The following is a 16288-nucleotide window of genomic DNA, read 5'->3' on the forward strand; positions in this document are numbered from 1 at the left end:
GAAAAGTCATTGGAATCTTTTATATTCTTAAGTGTATCCAAATCCGCTGAGAATTTTGTAGTTGTGTCCTGTCCTTATGGGAAGAACAAGGACACCCCTAAAGACTTTTAGGTTGCTAAGATAAGCAATATCCTGTATTTGAATTTCTGTTGACCGTCTTCACTTGTTACAGGTCTTCAAATTCTCCCTATCAACTGAATGTCAGTGATTGAGAGTCTAGGCGAAACAGCAAGAAACCACTTTCTCAGACCCCTGCATGTATCTGCCAGCTGTTGCCCAGTTCTATTGTTAGAACCCTGTTCTATTGTTCTAGAAAAGCACCTGCGTACTTGTAGATTCACCTGTGACCTGGCTTCCTCTGAGCCCTCCTCAGATCACGGTCCCTAACAACTTCTTTGTTGCTAAATTTGAAAAACAACTTTCACTCCCTCTTCCTGTTGATTCTTGCAGCATCTGACTCCATTTCCTGTACCTTCCTTGGTTTCCTTCATAGGGCTATCTCACTGTTTGCCCTCTCAGCCCTCCTCCCTGGCCTGTGTCTCTGCTTCTTTATGCTGTTCCTCTTCCTCCAGTCCTCTAGTGACATGTCCTCTGCTCTTTTGGGTCATGCTGTGCTCTCTGGGAAACCCCATTCACTTGCATGGTTATAATCATATTGCTGGGGACAGAAGAAGTTCAACCTTTAAGTCTCCTGTGCTTCAGACCTGACAGACATCTAAACACAAAGATACCTTCAATTCAACATGTCCTCAAATCCTTCCTTCATGAAAGACTTCTCTTCACATTCGGCAGTTCAATATTAGCACAATCGATTCAGTTTCCAAACAAAAAAGACTTGACATCAGTCTCGGCCACCGCCACCCCATTTGCTCACCCAGCATGCCAACTCACCAAATGCCAGTGAGTTTCTCTCGTAAAGCTACCATTTCCTATTCAGTCCCACAAATTCCACTCTACAGCTCACTGTGATCTTCCTTTTCCTGAGACAATACAGTGCTGCTTATCTGGCTGGCGTGCCTTCGTCTTTCACGGAGTCTACTACACACACAGCATTCCAGAATGATCTTTCCTAGACTTAAACATAGCTCATTCCCTTGCAGAAAATCACTCCCATTTTTGTGGGATGTAAATCTGGAGTTCTTACATGGCCTCCATGCTTTAACTATCTCCTTCCTCTCTAGCCTGTCTGCATCTCCCCCCACGCCCCTTAGCAGTGGCATTGTTACTTGACTTTTATATTGATTCCCAGGTTTTATAGTTTTATAAGACCAGAGTTTCTGTTTCATTAATAAAAAAATAAGGTCTTCATTATTATTATTATTATTATTATTATTATTATTATTATTATTATTAAGTATGCCATCTATTATCACCATTTCATTTTTAAAGGGGGTTTATTTCTTAAATGCTAGAAAACAAGATAGTGGTCAGCTCAGCTTTTAAAATGGATTGACATTAGCTTTGAAACGACTGACCATACTGTTCTCCTCACTGACAAGCAAAACACCACTCTGGTCTACAAGTCAGTGGTCCCCATCCAACCTCAGGATCTTTAGGTCTCATCACCCTCTCCCTGAAGCTCTTTTTTTTTTTTTTTTTTTTTTTACTCCCTATGCCCTGCTCCCATTGATTATCTCACCCTAACACTGCAGATCTTGGCTCAGCTGTTGCTTCCTCTGGAATGGAAGCCACTGTCCAAAGCTGCTCATACGGTATTGTAGTAGTCTATGTCCCACTAGACTGGAAGCTCCATGCGGGCAGGATCATGTCTGCTTTGTTTCCCAGTGTTTGCTCGGATCCAAGCTCATTCCTTAGAATATGAATATTATACAAGAACTAGACAAAAGCAGTCAGTGACTTCATGGTGAAATCATGGGTTTGAATTTCTGACTTGGCGTGTAAAGGTATTAATGTAACTATTAAAATTGATTAGTCTGACATTTTAATAGAGTATTTTTTTCATTTATTTTATTGTAAGAGTGAATATTCTCTTGGTAAAAATATCCCAGTAGTTTGTAAATTTTCTGCATTGCATTTGCCTTCGGTTATCTTTGAAAAACAAGTTTGGAAAGAAACCTGTATAATTAGGGTTTATGGTTCTAATGTATTTTATTTCCTTGAATATTTTTAATATAAATTATACCATAATGTACTTACTTTGGACTGTGATGCTTCATGTACAAGATTTCATAATTATGTTGCTTTCTTCATTGTGCTTAAAATTTATTCTTCTTATAAATACTGCTCTAAATAAATGAAAAATAGAGCTGAAGTTGTAAGTGTTCTGACTGATATTTCAGATATTAAATGTGTTTGGGGTAAATAAGTACAAGGACCACTTGGATATAAAGATATGAACTGGATGCACATGGTAAAGGTTTTAAAAGTTATTGTCTTGACTTTTTGAAGGGCAAAATTTATCGTAAGAGTTAGAAATGATACTGTATCCAAAACACATTACGATTTGGACCTTTCCAAGAGTGTTTTTGGTTTTGAGAGAGCTAGGTGGAAAGAGGAGTGAATTTCTATCTAACTAGCACTGTGTATACCCTCCCGTGTCAGTTTATCTGGAAGAGGATAACAGCTGCTCCCCTTCAACCAGGCTAAGAAGCCAAGTTTTCTACAGTGGTACCAATGTCCCCTCTGTGCACTGACAAGACAGGATATGGATGCCAAACTGCTTGTGGCTGTTTTAGTCACTGTAGCTCTTGTTTAGTCTCATTCAGAGAATCTGGGTGAGAAAGAGTGGAAATGATCTCTCAGCCAAATGAGTTGTGGATTAATTTTTCTATAGGCTATAGTCAAATCATACTTCATTTCTGGTTAAACATGTTTAGTAGTCATGTTGAAACCTTGTTCTTCTTGAAGAATATTATAGTTTAATCATTTTATGTGATTATACGACATGTTTTCAAACAAAAGGAAGACAATACAGAAAATGAGGAAACAATTATTTAAATATGCAACACACCACTCAATGCAGGCTTTTAAAAACATCAATATATGCATCAGACAGCATAAAAAATACAAAAGAGTCATGAAAGGGAAAATATTTAATCTTTTTATAGTACCTTTTGTTAGAAATTCCTACATAAATTTGGGGTTTAAGTCCCATTATTCTTCAGTATGCACCTACCTCCCAAATCATAAATTATTTAGGATATATTAAAAGTTATATCTGCTTCAACTTATTTTTTAAAAAGTAACATTACACACACATATGCTACAGTACCTGTGTATGATACATGTGCACTTAATGGAACACTCATGTACAAATATGCATTCTAGATATCATACTACTATGATGCCATATTGCCTTAGTTAATGCTTAATTGATGTGATAAAACACCATGACCAAAAGCAACTTCAGGAGGAAATGGTTTATTTTCTTATAGCTTGTAGCCCATCATTCAGGGAAGTCAGGCAGGAAAGGTGCAGAAGCTATGGGTGAATGTCCTTTACTGGTTTGCTCTCCATGGATTGTTCAGCATGCTTTCTGTGTCATATGCAGGGGTGGCACCACCCAAAACTGATACAGATCAATCTATAATCAAGAAAATGACTGACAAGAGTTGCCTATAGGCTAATATTATTGAGGCATTTACTCAGTTGAGAGTTCCTCTTCCAAAATGATTCTAGTTTATGCCAAGTTTACCAAAATTAACCAGTACATGTATATAATACAAGAATACGCACATTATATTAAGCAGCTATTACCTTAAGTGCAATAAGCCAGACACTGAAAGACAGAAATCAAATGATCTCATTTATATGCAGGACCTGAAAAGTTAAAACAGAAGCAAAGAGTAGTAGTTACCAGAAATTGTTTGCTGAGAGAGGGCATTGGAGATATCTCAATCAAACAATACCAAATATCCATTAGACATGACTATTTTTTTAAATGCTTATTATACTACATGGTGGTTATCATGAATAACAACGCAGCATAAATTACTTTTCTCCTTTCTATATTCTATGGAATATTTGAAAGTAGGCAACATATGGAATGAAGGGTTTATTTTGGCTCATAGTTTGAGAGGGTCGTGTTCATTTTGATAGAGGAGGCATAACCATAAGAGCATGAGGTTGTTTTCTCACATCTGGATGAATGAAGAGTTGGTTGGTACTCATCTGGCAATCTTTTGGAGTGTTCACTGAGTCTAGATCCCTATCCCATGGGGTAATACCACAAGCTTTAGGGATCTTCCCTCCTATGTGAATCCTCTCTAGAAATACCCTCAAAGACATGCCCAGGGTGTGTGTTTTCTTCTCCTCCTCCTCCTCCTCCTCCTCCTCCTCCTCCTCTTTCTCCTCCTCCTCCTCCTCCTCCTTCTTCTTCTTCCTCTTCCTCTTCCTCTTCTCCTTCTTCTTCTTTTGTTTAATTTAGAAACACTCTTATTTTACATATCAATCCCCCATTCCCTCTCCCTCTCATCCTCCTATGCCTCCTATCGAACCCCCAACCCATCCCCCTACCCACTCCCCAAGAATAATGAGGCCTTCCATGGGGGATCATCAAAGTCTTTCACATCATCTGGGAAGGGCCTAGGCTGAAATAGGGTATCTGGGCTGAAATAGTAACCCTTCATAGGGAACGGGCTCCCAAAGTCCATTTGTGCACTAGGGATAAATACCAGTTCCACTGTTGGATGCCCCATGGACATCCCAGGCCTCCTGAGTGGCACCCCCAGCTTTAGGACTGGGATCCATGTTATCTCACTTGCTCAGGTCAGCTTTTTTTGTTGGTTTCTCCAGCACAGTCTTGACTGCTTTGCTCATCCTGCTCCCTCCCCCACCCCCAACAACTGAATTCCAGGAGTATGGTTCAGTGTTTAGCTGTGGGTGTCTGCTTCTGCTTCCATCAGCTACTGGGTGAAGGCTCTAGGATGGCAATTAAGGTAGTCATCAATCTCATCATAGAGGAAGGGCATCAAAGGTGGCCTCTCCACTACTGCCTAGATTCTTAATTGGGGTCATCTTTATGGTTCTCTTAACATTTCCCTGGTGCCAGAATTCTCTTTAAACCTATATTGGCTCCCTTTACTAAGGTATCACTTTTCTTGCTCTCCTCTAACCCTCCCCTGATTCAGTCTTCCTGGTCCCTCTTGTTCTTGTCTCCCTCCTCCCCTTCTCTTTTTCCTACCTCCCTCCCCTTTCCCCCCATGCTCCCAATTTGCTCAGGAATTCTTGTCCCAGGGTGTGTCTTCTAAGTGATTCTAAATCCAAAGAAGTTAACAATGAAGATTAGTCATCACAATGTAAAAGCTACCAAAAGAGTTGTCCTACCTGCACATGCATCCTCCATGAAGTCATCCACTTTCATGGGGTGTAGAAGAGTCCCAGTCACAGGTTCATACTCCACGAAGCAACCTGCCAGTATGACTCCTCCACTTTGATGGGGTGTATCTCTTCAATCATGAGCCAAATAAACTCTGCATCTCTCACATTTCTTCTTGTTTGATATTTGGCCACATCAATTAGAAAACAACTAATACAAAAAAAAAAAATGGTACCAAGTAGTTGAGTCATTGCTTTGCTAAAGCTGGTGAGGTGGGTTGTAGACTTTCTGAACTGGCTTGTAGGAGAAGTGAGAAAGTTTGGAATTACAGGCTAAGCATGTCAAAGAATACTCCAGAGCGTTGATTCTAATGACAGCTTGAAAGCTGGAATTTCAACAAAAAGACGAACAATGCAAACTTCTTCATGAACATTCATGAAGATGAAGGACTATATCTGGACCTGGGATAGAGAGCATTGGTGTTGAATTATGGCAAAGCATCTGACTGCATTCTGCCCATGTCTTAAAATTTTGAGTGATGCTAAACTAAAAAGTAATCAACTAAGTATTTCAGCAGAAGAAATTTTAAGACAGCATAATATTCAGGCTGTGGCACAGTTTGTACTCACTTCTTTTAGCCAGATGATGTTGAGTAAATAGAGTGGAAAGATAAAAATGTGATGTTTGACAAGGAAAGATATGTGGACCTAAGACTAGGTCAGTGCAGTAGATACAAATGTTATAGATTTTAACCACTATAGCTATGATCTAAGAGGCCCACATATGTCTGGAGCTGGTACCGAAACCTGATGTAGTGCTGTATTTACAAAATGCAAGATGAAAGACTGGGAAAAACATGTAAGCTTCCTTCAAGCTTCTGAGACCAGACAAGATGTAGCAAGTTGGGATTCTCTACAAGAACTCTTGGATAGGCTTGTGTGAAACTGTAGATAATGTAACCTAAGGTACTATGGAGTTCTTAGGATACTGGAGATGCCAAAATTTGGATATGTGCTGAGGAAAGCTGAAAGTACCAAGTAGAGCTGGCCTGAGGGATGCAAGCAAACTACGTGTAAGGGAAGGACTGCCTAAATCCATTAGTGCCCAGATGACACCACATGACCTGGACCAGGAGCTGCAATGCGTAGTACTTGCCTTGCTGGATTATTCACTTCCTTTGGTGTGATCTTTTCTCGTTATGTCTCTTTCCTCCCTTTCAGAATGAGAACTTTTACTCTGTGCCATTGTTTGATGGATGTATGTGACATGCTCTGTGATTTATTTTTAACATGGGTTCACAGTTAAGAGATCACCTTGAGTCTTAGAAGACGCCTTGGACTTTCAAACAGTATTAGAACTATAAGACAAAATTGGATTAAATACATTTTGTATGATGAGATGGTCATACAGGGGCAGGGCGAGAATGCTATGATTTGAATGTAAGATATACCTCACCTCCTTGAACACTCATATATTTGAACTGAGGTGTAGCTGTTTTGAATGTGGAAGAATTTTTAGAAGATGAGGCTGAGCTGGAGGAAATATGGGGTTACCTTGAGACTTTTATAATCAGGTCCATTTTCCCAGTCCAGCTGCTGACCCAATGTAACCAGTTCCTGTGTACCCTCATTGCTATGATGTCATTTGTCAAACCTATCCCAACATGGTTGACTATAATCTCTCAAACCATAAACCAGAACAAATTACCCTCCAATCCCTCCCTAAAAAAAGAGAAAGAAAAGGGTAGTTTAGGTTTTAGGTATCCTCACCATAGAAAAAGGTAAGTGTGCGAGACACTATATATGCTAATTGGCTCAATTTAACCATTCTTATATATAATTTTGTCAACTAACAAGCTTAAAAAATATGTACTGCTTTAGCACTCTTAGATGAAGCATGCAAATATGTCCGATCATTGAGACAGACACTGAACCAGATTGAATCATGCTTTGAACATTATTAGCTTCTTGATTTTGCACAAGATATAAGCATATCGTCATTACACATACATAAAATAGGTACATGAGAAACCTGCTTTCCATTGCTGTAACAGAATTAGCACTGAAACAGCAGACGTGAAAATGTTCATCTTAAGGAACAGGACTGCAGACTGTCATGGTGACATCGGAGAATATTCAAACCTATGTTAGAGCCATATGTGGTACCTCACTGTTATCGCTAAATATTTTGACAAGATTCACAGGATGAAAGTTTAGCACTGAACTTTTGAACCCAGCACATAGAAACCTCACATCATCTTTGGTTTCATGAAGTCCTAGTCATCTATTATCGCCAAGGAAAGAAAGGGGGTTTTGGGGGGAAGAACATGTGTAGGAAAAGGAAGAGCAGACTCATTTGACCTCAACAGTCCATGTTATATAACCTTAGGGATTGCTGAGGATGTCTGGGGATTTGCTGTTTTTATCGGGAGACAGTCTAGTAATTTGAATCGGGGCACTGGGAGTGCCTGAGTTCTAACATTGGACTGACGAGCAATTCCATCACACGGCCTGAACAGGGACACACATTCTGCACTTCAGATTCCAGGAACAAAACAGCTACTACTTTTACCTTGCCAGTTGCCCCTGCTGGGATTTCCCCAGGAGATTCAAGCTGGTGTGTTCTAGAAGTCACCTGTACTATTTAAGTTCAAAAGTGTGGGGACATTAATTGGGACACTTATCTTTGAGGTAAGTGGGAGATGCCAGTGTCTAATTCTTTCTGTTTGAGGTCAAGTCCATGTTCTCATTTCAAGCACAGTATTTGTTATACTCTGAAAATTAAAGTAGGCATGACATCCAGGGATTGGCAATCTCTGTTCCTGAATGTCTGAGCACCTCTGAAAATTTGAAACTTAATTGCTTTAAAATTATTTCAGTGCAGCAACATTTCTAACCACCTTTGGATAGAAGGAGGCTAACTTTAGCTTAGGCTTTGCTTTGACTCAGTGGGCCCCCTCAACTTGTATTCTGGCCCCTCATTGGAGGTACTTAAAAGGCTAATGGGTGGCTGCAGGTTGAAGGATGTCCTAATAAAGCCTGAATATCATTTATTCTGAATTGTATAATCTATGATTATTAAATATCTGCTCTTACTTGGCAGAAAGTTTAGACCAAGAGTGGTCGCATTTACCTTTAGTCCCTGGACTTGTGAGGAGGGTCATGAGTCAGAGACAGGCTTGGCTAGCCCATGCAAGGTTGTGCTGTCTCTAAAATCTTAATAAAAATAATTTGAAAACCAACAAATTATTAGAAAGTGAAGGGTTTCAAAACCTTTAAAAACAACAGGTTTTGCAAAGAAAGAATGAGAACTCTAAGGCCATCAAAGATCATAGATTTTTTCCAGCACCTCAACAGCATCATCATTTGATCTGCAAATGAGAAAGGAACCTAGAGAAATACCCAACCTGTTCTAGCATATGCTGAAAGACCACCTCTGTGCAACACCCTTCACCTGTCCTGTGGCTCGCAGGTCACAAAGCACTTCACAATGTCCCTCTCATTCGATTATTGTTACTACTCTAAAAGCAGAGCAGGACAAGGGCTAATTACCTCCACTCCATATGAGGAACTATAATTAGTAAGTTTGTGAAAAACAGAAATAAGACTGTACCTTAGAGCTCTGAATGCAAAGCTCCTTAGTTCATCAAGACTCAGGAGCCTGTCCACTCGAAGTGTTCCAAACAGCAACAGCTCAATGTTCTTCAGCAGAATATACACAAAGTGGTGAAAAAAACCTTCAGTCAACATGTCCTAGGTAGGTGAATTGAAGATGCCAGGTGGCCACAAACTATATGGTTACAGTTATTTAAAATATTTAAACATTGGAATACTCACATAAAACACATTAATTTGTCTGGGTCTGTGTGTTAGGAAGAGAGTTAATTACAAATGGGCATAAGAAAATCTTTTGGAAACAAAAGAAATGTTCAGAACTTGGTTTTTTATGATGGTGAAGCAACTTGATTAATTTGCTTTTTTTTTTTTAAGTCATTGAACTTACAACTGGTGAGTTTTATAGTACATAAATTGCAATCTAAGAAAGTTAGTTTAAAAGAAAGGCCCGGAGGAACACATCTCTGATAAACAGTGTTTATAGCCTGTTCAGTACCCGTCTAAACAGTGGGATCTTGTGGCTTGGAGGAAAGTGTTTGGTCTTTGTGCTGGTAGCACATGATTTAACTTTTTTTTTTTTTTCTGTGCTGATAAGATCACTAAGAGCAGAAAGGGCAGCATGCGCCAGTTGTTTTCACAGATCCCATTTGTCCCCAATCCCAGATAACAAAAGTGGCTTTCCCAGCCTCTGGTATTTTCATACTTGTTCTAAAAGAACATTTACACACACACACACACACACACACACACACACATCCAAATACATGTAAACTGAAGAGCTAAAAGTGAGGGTTTTCCATCCTGTGAAGGGTGTGACTTGGCAAAGACATATTATAACCTTGAAAAGCAGCTCCAGATAGGAAACACAGGAAGATGGAGATTACAGGAGCAAGTGTTGAAGGAGAACCAGTGAGGCCTGGATCTCAAGAAGTCAAGAGAACTTCGGATACAAAGGTCGGTTAGAGGCTTGAGTCTGACAGTGCAGTGCTTTGGATTTTCCTGACGGAACTGCAAATGAAAGGGACCCAGTGTCTGTGGAGAATTCGCATTCCCCACATTCCTGTGCAGTGTGCTGATCCCAGTGCCCTCCCACCCTCTTCGAAGCAGGATCCAAGTACTTCAGCTGCTGTTTCCCAGCTGGACTGGCTCCTAAACAGAGGCTGTCGTGAAGCCGAGGAGAAGGCTGCCCAAGGACAGCATCCATGGTGTAGATAACACGTCCTCCATACTTTCCTCCTAACATCACAAGAGAGCAAATCTTCCCCCAAGACTCTTGGTTATAACTCGGGTTGCTGGGGAGACAATGAAGGAGCTTCACCTCCACCCCAAGCAAAACTTGATCATTAGAACTTCAGTTGATGACTATACCAATCAGCCTGTCTCCTAAGTGGAACTTCACAGGCCTGGCATGGTCTGTTGTAAGCGATGATAGGCTTGACTGAAGGGACTCACTTAATTCTTTCTCGTTTTTAGTTTTTTCCTTTTTCCTCAAAATTGTATTTTTATTTTTTTAGCGTCTCAGTTTTGATGCTGTTAGCTCATCTTTTCTTTTGCATACATTACAATTGCTTATACATATTTTAGTCAGATAAACATAGGATTAGCTATACGTGACCAACCACAGAGGCTCCGTTCCCCAGTTCAGTCTTTCATTGCGACTGCCTTTCCTTTTGATACATATTAAAATGTCAGTAACACCAGTGCACAAAACAGCTTGGAATTTGACAACACAATCATATGCATTGCTTGTTAGCTGGATGAATATTAAGGTATTTTTAATTCTCAGACCCGTTTTTTTCTTTTGCAAAATGGGGTAAGTCACATTTATCCATCAAGTGGTATCTCACACACGGTGTTAAAATAAACATTAGCAGAGGGATATCATATTATGTTATCCTGCCTGGCACCGTGGCTATAAAAACCATTTCGTAAACTATAAATGTTATACACTTGTGAGATGCTATTATAAATAGCCCTAATAATTTTAAATTTGACTCACACTCTCTGCCACAGGTTGGCAAAACTGGGAGATTTGCCGGTCTGCCAAGCCTGAGAGTGCAGCCTTGATAAGGGAATCATCAGTTCTCATCTGATCCCTGGAGCATGTGTTTGCCCTCTGTCCAGAGCCTGGCCGTTCCCTGACCTTCTCCCCTGGAAGCCTTCCTCTGCTCGTTTGAAAAGCTCCAGCAAACAGCCTGAGCAAAGTCGGAAGCTTAACTTCCTTAGGAACTGCTACACGCTTCAGCCTTATTATAAGCCATCTGGAAGAAATGTTGGAACGCGGGCCCTTCTGTGTAAAGTGGGAAGCATGGTAGACTGATTGCAGGAGGCAACTTTGCATCTAGTCAGGAAAGGGTTAGGTAAAACTTAGTAATTATAAAGGAGGCAAAAAAAATCCTTGACATTTGTGAAATTAAATAATTTTCCATTTTTCCTGAGTCACAAATGCTGTGACTCCAAGGCAACTTAGGGATAATTAAAACAAAACAAAAAGTTATGTCTGGCCTAGTGGCAGTTGCCTGAACTCCCAGCCACTTAGGAAGCTCACAAGTTCAAAGTCCATCGAGGCCACAGGTTGAGTTCAGCGAGATCCTATCTCAAAAGAAAATATGGCTGGGGATGTAGCTCAGTGATAGAGTGGTTCTTTGAAGTAAGCAGGGTTCTGGGTCCAACTCACAGAATCACTATAAATAAATAGGTAAATAAATTAATAAGGCATTCATAAAATGAGTAAACATACCACCCTGAGGTTGTACCACAGCCTACTAGGCAGATGGGCTGGTTCTTAGGTGTGAATTAAACCATGAAGGAACAGTGACCAAAAAGCGTGGACCTTGGGCCCTGAAAAAATTTGGGTGACCCAGAGCAAAGACAATTAGAGGAGTTGGTCATTGTGTTACAAATAGGAAGGCTTTCCTGAAGACAGTTCTGGGCAGCAAAAAGGCTGAGGGCTACACAGTGTGGCTACTCCGTTTACAGTGTTAAAATGTTTGTTTGTCTAGCAGGCAAGAAGCCTTGAGTTTGATCACAAACAGTGAATTAAAAACTGAATAGTCAGCCAGGTTAGTGACTGCAAGTGCCTTTAATCCCAGCACTCAGGAGCCAGAGGCAGAGAGGTAGGTGGGTCTCTGCAGGTTCCAGGTCAGCCTTGTCTATAGAGCAAGTTATGGAACAGACTCCAAAACTATACACAGAAATCCTGTCTCCAAAAGCTTAAAAAAAAAAAAAAAAAAGTCTCAGAATAAAACAAAAACTTTTGAATCACCTCAGATCCAGTAATTATCATGATTTCTGTCAGTTTTAAAAACTACATTTTCACTTTGACGACTAAATCACTTCTGTCCTGCTGCTTTGTTTGTGAGATACTCCCAAACACTTAGTAACTGTGGTAGGCCTTGGAGACAGCAAGCCTCCTGCCTTGGGAAACGCGTTCTCTCTGTGAAGACCTGTTTAAAACAAGCAATCCCAAATGCCATGGTCTGTGAACCACCTTTGTGGGAGCCTAGAACTCCATCTGGCCTGGGGCCTCAGCGCCTGGGCCCAGTGCAGCTCAAGAGGCAAACAAAGGCTTAATGGGCAGTGCGAGATGAGCAAGTGCGAGGGACAACGGGCAGAGCAGCTCAGAGTGGTTCAAGGTCACTCCAGCACCGCTCAAGTGCGGGTTCTGGAAGGTGACCCACAAGAAGCAGGAAAGGTGGGCAGAACTCCTGGCTAAAGGTTCAGTCTGAAGAACGGTGGGTTTTAGGTAGGAAATGACCTGGTGACAGCTGTGCTCTTTCAAAGGTTTCTCTGGCTGTGCTGTGGAATGTGGGGGTAGGGGGTGGGGCAATTGGTGAACCACAAGTAGGACTTAAGTCCATGGCTATCTCCAGCCCAGAAAATGAAAGCAGCATAGACTCACGTTGAGACAAAGCGGAACAGCCCAATAAAAAGCAGGAATTCGGAGGCCGTTAGAGCCGAGGAGCCTAGACCTATGCCTACACACCACTGCACTGTCAGAGAAGCAACTGAAACACCCACCGAGGCCCTAGCGAGCGGTGGCTGAGGATGTGTGAGCCACCTGGGGGTGAAGCTGCAGAGAGAGAAAGCAAGAGGCTGATCTTAGGCAGTCTGAGACACTCGGGGACTATCTAGGTGTTTTCACAGCACGTCATTCAGCTCAAAGATTTTAGCTGAGTAAGATGACACATTGGTGTCCATCTTGGACTTTTGGGATACCTCATACATACTGAAATTAAATACCGTATATTAAATCTCGTAGTGATGGTGTCTATTGTACCATAAAGCACAGGGCATATTAACTAGTAAATAGATACTGTATGTTATATAACATGAATATTAAATATAATTTAAAATTAAATTCACACAATGCATATCTTGAGCTGTCTTTTGTGGTTTCAGATAGGAATGCCTATAGCAGAAATTGTTTTAAAAAATGAACAATTTCCGAAGTTTTCAAATACTCCCTGAAATTTGAGCCTAAAGCAAAAAAGACAAAGAAACAATAATACAATCTCTTAATAACCCTAAATATCAGTCACTAATAGTACAGAAACCATCACCAAAATAGTCTTTAACAAGTGGGGTTTTCTCTGTGTAGTGTTAGGCCAAGATCTGTGCACACGGGTGTTTAAGAGGACACTGTTACTATCTTTATATGAAGAATCCACACTAAAAGGGAAAATCAACATAGAAAGAGGAAAGAAGAGGGGGCTGGTGGTCAGGGGAAGCAAGAGTATGACCAAAGCATACTATGTATATGTATAAAAATGTCATCATAAGGGCTAGAAAGATGGCTCAGTGCTTAAGAGCACTAACTGCTCTTGCAATAACTCCAACATGCATGTAACATATTCAGATAGACTCAAAAAGTAAAGAGACAAAACAACAAGTGGAATGTCAGCCTTCTGGAAAGACTGGTACTACCAACCTCTGGCCATACTGATGATGTCCATCCCCCATCTTCTGGAATCCCTATGGGAATCATGGAATCCCAATACAACAGACTTTCGGGCAACATGACACATGGCAGAGATAATATGAACACATTGCTGGATGATGATAAAGACCCCCGTAGCATGATCCACAGAGCTCTTCATATCAAATATTCAACATTTGTGTGCTCAGCATGAGTAGGGCACGGTGCTGGCAGCTATTAGAGAATGTGGTGGGTGACTACCTCCCTAAGCAATTCCTTGAATCTAGGAAGTTTCTGCTTGGTCTCCATCCCCACCCCCACTAGCTGTCAAACAGTGTCCACTCTTGTTCTCTCTCTCTCTCTCTCTCTCTCTCTCTCTCTCTCTCTCTCTCTCTCTCTCTCTCTCTCTCTCTCCTGGGCCCTTACTCAGAGGCTGCTCTCTCTGCCTGGAACTTGTGCCTTCTCTGACTTGGCCAGCATCTTGCTCTGGGCAGGGCTCTGGCTCCTCCCCTGGCGCCTGGCTGGGCTGCTCTGCATGGATGTTGCCAGCTGTCTACTCTCTCCCAGAATCTCAAGTCCTTGAGCGCAGAAATTGAATTGGTTTCTCTTTTCCTGTCTGCAGTCTCGCAGCAAGTAGGGAGTGGACAAGCAACCATCGACATTTCCATGGAGAAACAGGAAGGGAAACCCAAGAGGTTGAAAGAGAAAATTCAGTTTCCCCTGAACAAGGAATTAACGTTATCATGAGATAACATCTTAATGAATGAGTGAATTAAGAACAACAAAAAAATTCCATCATTGCTTCTACATACAATGAACAAAAACACCAAGTGAAAATTCCAAAATATAAAATGCTGACTCTTAGAACACATGCCCAACTGGATTTTTTTTTCCTTGAAATTTTTTTTCCAAGAAAATTTATCATCCGTCATATGTTAGTCGAACAAGGCTGGAAGGCAGTGTTTAGTCACATGGCAGAATTTTAATGGATTTAAAGTTCGTGGGAAATAATTCTGAGTAGATATCATGAAGTCTGGTGGGGGGGGTGAGTTGTGATTGTTACAGTCAGACTGTTTGACAGTAAATATACCAAGATGTCTGAAGGAAGAAGTCTTTGATCTGAAGAAACAGGCATTATCAAGAGGCAAGTTTTTTTTCAATGATGCTGCCAAGTGGTAAGACATTTTAATGCCAACTCAAGACTTCATAGAAGAAAGTCATTTATTCTGAGTCATTCGAAGGAACAAACTAAACATACATGAAGTAAGTTTATACAGACCCGAGCCATTTGTCAAGGAATATTTTGATTGATGATGTTCAAATACAACACAGAAATGACAGAGGATTGAGTATTTCAAAGGTCCTTTGAAATCTGAGTCTATTATTCTAAGACTATCTGTGCAATTATCTCATGGTCACACATCATATATGTTATAATATGAGTGTATAGAGCCCTTTTCCAGCTCTGTGTTCAAATTCAATCTGACTGTAGAAATCTTCTGAAATGAAACATTGCCCTCCCAAAAACAACTTGCTTCTCTTCCCTTGACTAATCATCTCTATAGCCCTTCTTTTTGTTGTATTCTGTTTTTAATATGCTTATGTTGTTCTCTATGAAGAAAAGGACTCAGCTGGTTTCATTGATTGCTCTAATCCAAGTAAATCAATTGAAACCTAACACGTGTATTCAGTAAATTTCAAGACAAAAATGAGTTAAATATATCCAAAACTTAAAAGAAAGGAATCACAGTTCTCCTAACTGCACATAATTATTTACTCCCAAATATTCATGTGCCACGTGTCTGATGTGTCATTAATAATGACTTTGTGCTACAATTTATACACATTTTATTATCTTAAAAGCAGTTGTTTTTAACATACTTGCTATTGTTTTTATATAAAATGTCATTGTTCAGCCGATTTATATATATATCATAACTTGATGGCACTGCCAAAACTCAAATCCACCTTTTAATTTTAAAAAGTGCCATGTGTTCCACAAAAACATATGTGTGATATTGGTTCAAAATAAGAAACAAACTCAATGCTGTTAATTATCTGACCTAACCATCACTCAGCATGTTAATCACAACCACACTGAACAAATAGTCTGTATCTTCAAAATAGAAAAGTAATTTTACAAAGTTAATCATGTATAGTTTTATTATCCTCTCTCTGAATATCATTTCAGATCAATATCAAATGCATGATTTGATTCTGAAGGCAGAATCCTATGAGTTAAAATAAAATGTATTTAATTGCATCATCCATTCAGAAGAGTGTAGCTAGAGAACTAACACTCTCTGACTTCAGCTGTGCTACAGAGCTACAGAAAATGAGACTAGGGAGCATTGGCAGCGACTCACACACATCAACATACAGAACCACCCAGACATCTACCCTTACATCAGTGCTCAGTCCCTTTTCTATAATTACCAAAGGATAGAGTTTTCTTGACAAATAGTGCTGAGATGAGTA

This window comes from Phodopus roborovskii, unplaced genomic scaffold (genome assembly GCF_943737965.1).
Source record: "Phodopus roborovskii unplaced genomic scaffold, PHOROB, whole genome shotgun sequence".
Lineage (NCBI taxonomy): Eukaryota > Metazoa > Chordata > Mammalia > Rodentia > Cricetidae > Phodopus > Phodopus roborovskii.